At 37.7% G+C, this 6,319-nt stretch overlaps 1 pseudogene; it reads right to left on the reverse strand.

Annotated features, from left to right (window-relative positions):
* Positions 1-2,310: 2,310 nt before the first annotated feature.
* LOC140508849 (alpha-enolase pseudogene) lies at positions 2,311-4,590 on the reverse strand (annotated as a pseudogene).
* Between the last annotated feature and the right edge of the window lie 1,729 nt (positions 4,591-6,319).

A 6,319-nucleotide genomic window follows, 5' to 3' on the forward strand; every position in this document is an offset into this window, starting at 1 on the left:
ATTGAACAAACCATTAATGAACTCCCTAAGAAAAAATCTCCAGGACCAGATGGATTTACAAGTGAATCCTATCAAACATGTAAAGAACAGTTAATTCTAATACTATATAAACTATCTGGGAAAACAAGAGAAGAAAGAGTCCTACCAAATCCTTTTTATGATACAAATATGGTACTGATACCTAAACCAGGAAGAGCCAAATCAGAGAAAGAAAATTATAAAACAATTTCTCTAATGAATATAGATGCAGAAATTTTAAATAAAATATTAGCAAAAATATTACAACAACTTATCTCAAGAGTAATACAATATTTAGGCAGGATTTATACCAAGAATGCAGGGCTGGTTCAATATTAGAAAAACTATCAGCATAATTGATCATAGAAAGAAAAACAAAATTAATAGAAATCATATGAGTATCTCAATAAATACAGAAAAAGCTTTTGATAAAGTATAACATGCCTTTGTATTAAAAAAACACTAGATAGCATAGGAATAAATGAAAACTTCCTTAAAATGATAAGTAGCATCTACCTAAAGCTACCAGCAAGTATTATATGTAATGGGGATAAGCTAGAAGCATTCCCAATAGGATAGAGGGTGAAACAAGGATGTCCATTATCACCACTGTTCTACAACATGGTACTAGAAACATTAGCTTTTGAAATAAGAGAAGAAAAAGAAATTGAAGGAATTAGAATGGACAAAGAAGAAACAAAGCTGTCACTCTTTGCAGATGATATACTTAGTGAATCCTTGATAATCAAGCAAAAAACTACTTGAAATAATAAACAACTTAAAATTAGGAAAATAGTATGGCAGAAACTGAGCATAAACAACATTTGACACCACATACCAAAATAAAGTCAAAATGAGTACCTGGTTTAGATATAAAGGCTGATACTCTAAGCAAACTGGGAGAGTAAGGAATAGTTTACTTGTTAGATTTAGGGAGAACAGAATTATTTATGACTAAACAAGCAAGAGAGAACATTATGAATGCAAAATGGATAATTTTGATTTATTTAAAGTGAAAAGATTTTGCACAAACCAAGCCATTGTAACCAAGATTAGGAGGGAAGCAGAAAACAGGAAATTTTTACAATCTCTGATAAAGGCCTCATTTCTAAAATGTAGAGAATTGAGTCATATTCATAAGAATACACACAATCCCCCAGTTGAGAAATGGTCAAAGGATATGAACAGGTACTTTTCAGAGGAAGAAATTAAAGTTATCTATAGTCATATGAAAAAATGCTCTAAATCACTATTGATTAGAGAAATGCAAATCAAAACACCTCTGAAGTACTCCTATCAGTTTGGCCAATGTGACAAAACAGGAAACTTATAAATGCTGGAGAAGATGTGGGAAAACTGGAAGACTAATGCATTGTTGGCAGAGTTGTAAACTGATCCATTGCAATGAATTAGCACCACAGTGCCCATTCCTGGAATATTCATTTATCCCTTTTTCATGAGTGTAAATGAATGCTGGTTGTACTGCCCCTCAGTGACCAATTCGATTTCTTAATGTGAAAATTAATTTGAATATTTCTTTTATATCCCACACAGTGCCTAGAATGGGGCCAAATCTAGAGCAGATGCTCAAATGACAATCACATTTTTATGGTGCCACAACATTTGTCCAGACTCCCTTGTGAGGTGGGCAATGTAATTATCATTATCCTCATTTAATGAGTGAAGAAGCTGGATTTAGAGAGGTCAGGTGGCCTCTCCAGTATCATGCTCTTTATCTCCTGATTGAAAACTTTTGCTGTGAGTCATAAAAACATTCAAATCCCAGTGAGAACAAATTTTCTACACCAAACCTGATGACTTTAGTTAGAGTTGGAAATTAAGTATGCTATTTGGTGGCTGGATGGGAAGCATTATAAGCTTTTGGAAAAGATGATGCTGTTTCCTACAATCATAAAAGCCAGTAAGTGTCTGGTAGATGCCTCACCCTTAGTAACCTCCCTTAAAGAGTCATATGTCATATTTCTAAACTATACGCCCTGAAACAGATCAAATATTGTTGTATTGCAACCCTTGGTAATGAGGCACCAAAGCAAAATATGCAGATTTAAAAATTTAATTAGGGCTCAATACCTTCAATATAATGGAGCTTCCTGCTGATGTGCATGAATGAGAGGACCTTTTTTATAATCTTCCTTTTCATGCTTGCAATCAATCTCTAAATGCTTGTGACATCATTAGAAATCTTTTGAGACAAGTTTCATTTGAAACACTTGTTTCGAACACAACTCAGAAGAGAGAGAGAGAGAGAGAGAGAGAGAGAGAGAGAGAGAGAGAGAGAGAGAGAGAGAGAGAGAGAATGCTAAAGGAAACATAGGACCATATATTTAGAGCTGAAAGGATTTTAGAAGCCACTGAGTTCACCTACCACAATTTATGGGTGAGGAAACAGAGAAATTGAGAGCCTAAGTGGTTTGACCAGTAGAACACAGATGGTAAGTTTTAAGGCAGGATTTGATTGGACTCAAAGTTCAATACTCTATCCACTATATCTCCTAATGGTCCCATCACTTTATCACCTAACTTTCATGGACAATGAAGCAGAGCATGGCAGGGTAAAGCCATGCACACCCTTTGAACTAGCAGTACAACTACTAGCTCAGTATCCCAAAGAATTTTTTTTAAAAAAAGGAAAAGGATCTATATGTACAAAAAATATTTATAGCATCTCTTTTCTGCGGGCAAAGAATTAGAAATTAAGGGGATGCCATCAAGTGGTGAATGACTGAACAAATTGTGGTATGTGATTATAATGGAATACTATGATATTATAGGAAATTTTGAGCAGGATGCTCTCAGAGATACCTGGAAAGATTTATATGAGCTGAGGAAAAGTAAAATGTACTGTGTACAAAGTAACAGCAGTATTGTAGAATGATTAGCTGTGAATGATTTAGCTATTCTCAGCAATACACCAATCCAAGACAACTCTGTAGGACTTATGATGAAAAATGCCATCCGTCTCCAGAGAAAGAATTGATGGTGTCTGAACACAGACTGAATCATCCTTTTTCCTTACTTACTTTATTTTTCTTGAGTTTTTTTGTGGGGGGGATGTTACTGAATAGTTTTATTCTGCTCATAGATGCCACTAAGGATATGGCCTGTGGGCTCTTCTGGACTTCATCACAAGTACATGGTTCCACAAATCAACACTGGGGTTGGGGGTGTAAACAGGTCATTGTATCCCGGTTACAAGATGATAATAGTCTTTCATCAGACCACCAGATGATCAGGTAGTCTCTGGTAAGACAATTCTAACAAAACAGTGAGAACCTCACAGAAAGGTGGAGGAGAGAGGGAAGTTAAGCAGCAGAGGTTCCTGCCCCCAAAACAAAACTTGTTTAGTACTTGGTGCTGCCCATTCTGAGGACAGTAGCAGACTTTTACAGAGGTGATGGGCACCCTTGAGCTCTGAAACCTCTTGGCCACAAAGTTTTCTTGGCCCAAGCATATTTAGCATATTTAGCCTTACTGCCCACTTCTTCTTTAATTCTGAGAAGCTAGTTATACTTGACCAGACACTCAGATTGGCAGGATCTTGATCTTCCCGGTGCAGAGATCCACCATCAGGTCTGCAATGAAAGTGTCTTCAGTCTCCTCAGAATGATAGGAAACCATTACTCTCCACAAATTGGACTAGGCCAGCTTGCACACCTTGAGAGATTCAGTCATGGAGCCAATCTGGTTCACTTTGAGTAGGAGGCAGTTACAGACTTTCTTATTCACAGCATTTTCAATGCATTTGGGATTGGTCACTGTTAGATCATCCCCTACCACCTGGATGCCTGTAGTAACAATGAAATTCTCCCAAGCTTCTCAATCATCTTGATCAAAGGGATCTTCAGTAGACATCACTGAAGAGTCCTTGATGAAGCTCTTGTAGAGGTCTCCAAGCTCAGAAGGGGAGATGTATCTGCTGGAATCATCAGGGTACTTGAAGACCAAATCATATTACAAGATGTGAAGAATTCTGAGGCAGCAAAATCCATGCCAATTACAACTTTATCAGTATAGTCAGACTTACCAATAGCATTCTTTAGCAGTTCCAGAGCTTCTTTATTCTCCAGAATGTTAGGAGCAAAGCTACCCTCAACCCTACATTGGTGGCATCTTGTCCATATTTCTGCTTAATCATGTTCCTCAGGTTGTAGTAGACCTCAGTTATAATGTACATGGCCTCCTTAAAGTTTGTTGCTCAAACAGGGAGGATCATGAACTCCTGCAATGGCCTGTTACCAGCATGGGGGCCACTATTGATCATGTTGAAAGCTGGAATTGGCTGGATGACTTCATCATTGCCTGCAAGGTGAACTATATGGTGGTAGAGTGAGATACCTTTCTCAGCATCTCCAGCCTTACCAACAGCCAGAAACACTCCCAATATGGCATTTGCACCAAATTTAGATTTATATTCAGTGCTGTCCATCTCTATCATGAACTTGAAGATACATTGCTCCACAACATTCAGTTTCTTGCTAATCAGAGTCAGGGCAATAGTTTTATTTCTATGCTCACTTTTGAGACACCTTTGCCCATGAAGTAGGTCTTATCATTGTCTCAGAGGCCTTCATGGATACCAGTAGAAGCACCACTGGGCGCAGCAGCTCAGGAGAGACCTTTTTCAGTATAGAGATCAAGTTCAACAGTGGGATTTCCACAAGAGTGGAGGAGCTTTCTTGCCAGGATATTGTAAATAGACATTTTGAGTTTCTGGATGAGGATTCCTTCACTGGGGTCAGAGAACAGAGGCTGAGGGTCTTGAGGTTTTTTAATCTATGTTTTTTTTCACAGCATAACTTTTATGGTAGTGTTTTACATGACTACACACATATAAACCATAATGAATTGTGTGTCTTTTCAGTGTGGAGGTAGGGAGGAAGAAGAGAGAATTTGAAACTCAAAGTGGTGAAAATGATTGTTAAAAACTGTTTTTCCACTTCTCTTCCTTCCTCCCTCCCCACCCATCTCCACTGGGGAGGTAAGCAACTCAATAAATGCTATATATGTGTAGTTTTGCAAATGACTTCCATAATAGTCATGTTGTATAAGACTAACTGTATTTCCCTCCATCCTATCCTGCCCCCCATTTCTTCTATTCTCTCTTTTGACCTTGTCCCTCCCCAAGAGTGTTGACTTCTAATTTCTCCCTCCTCTCACTGCCCTTCCTTCCATTATCCCCCCCACCCTGCTTATCCCCTTCTCCTGTATTCTAAGATAGGTTTTCATACCAGCATGAGCATGCATTTTATTCCTTCCTTGAGTCAAATGTGATGAGAATAAGCTTCTCATTTTCCCTCTCACCTCCCCCCTTTTCCCCTCCATTGAAGTCTTTTTCTTGCCTCTTTTATGAGAGATAAATTGCCCCATTCATCTCCCTTTCTCTTTTCAATGTATTCCTCTCTCACCCCTTAATTTTATTTTTTTAGATATAATCCCTACCTCTTCAACTCACCCTTCTCTCTTCCCCTCCACTCTCTCTCTGTGTTTGTTTGTTTGTTTGTTTGTTTGTGTGTGTGTGTGTGTGTGTGTGCAATCCTACCAACTACCTAGATACTGAAAAAAGTTTCAAGAGTTACAAATATTGTCTTTCCATGTAGGAATGTACACAGTTCAACTTTAGTAAGTCCCTTATGATTTCTCTTTCCTGTTTACCTTTTCATGTTTCTCTTGACAAGTTTGACTGTCAAATTTTCTTTTCAGCTCTGGTCTTTTCATCAAGAATGCTTGAAAGTCCTGTGTTTCATTGAAAGACCATTTTTCTCCCTGAAGTATTATACTCAGTTTTGCTGGGTAGGTGATTCTTGGTTTTAGTTCTAGTTCCTTTTTCTTCTGGAATATCATATTTCAACTTCATCAATCCCTTAATGTAGAAGCTGCTAGATCTTGTGTTATCCTGATTGTATTTCCACAGTACTTGAATTGTTTCTTTCTAGCTGCTTGCAATATTTTCTCCTTGACCAGGGAACTCTGGAATTTGGCTACAATGTTCCTAGGAGTTTCTCTTTTTGGATCTCTTTCAGGAGGTGATCTGTGGATTCTTTCAATATTTATTTTGCCCTCTGGTTCTAGAATATCAGGGCAGTTTTCCTTGATAATTTCTTGAAAGATGATGTTTAAGCTCTCTTTTTCATCATGGCTTTCAAGTAGTCCCATAATTTTTAAATTGTCTCTCCTGGATCTATTTTCCAGGTCAGTTGTTTTTCCAGTGAGATATTTCACATTATCTTCTATTTTTTCATTCTGTTGGTTTTGTTTTGTGGTTTCTTGGTTTCTCATAAAG

The sequence above is a fragment of the Notamacropus eugenii genome, chromosome 5, assembly GCF_028372415.1.
Source record: "Notamacropus eugenii isolate mMacEug1 chromosome 5, mMacEug1.pri_v2, whole genome shotgun sequence".
Lineage (NCBI taxonomy): Eukaryota > Metazoa > Chordata > Mammalia > Diprotodontia > Macropodidae > Notamacropus > Notamacropus eugenii.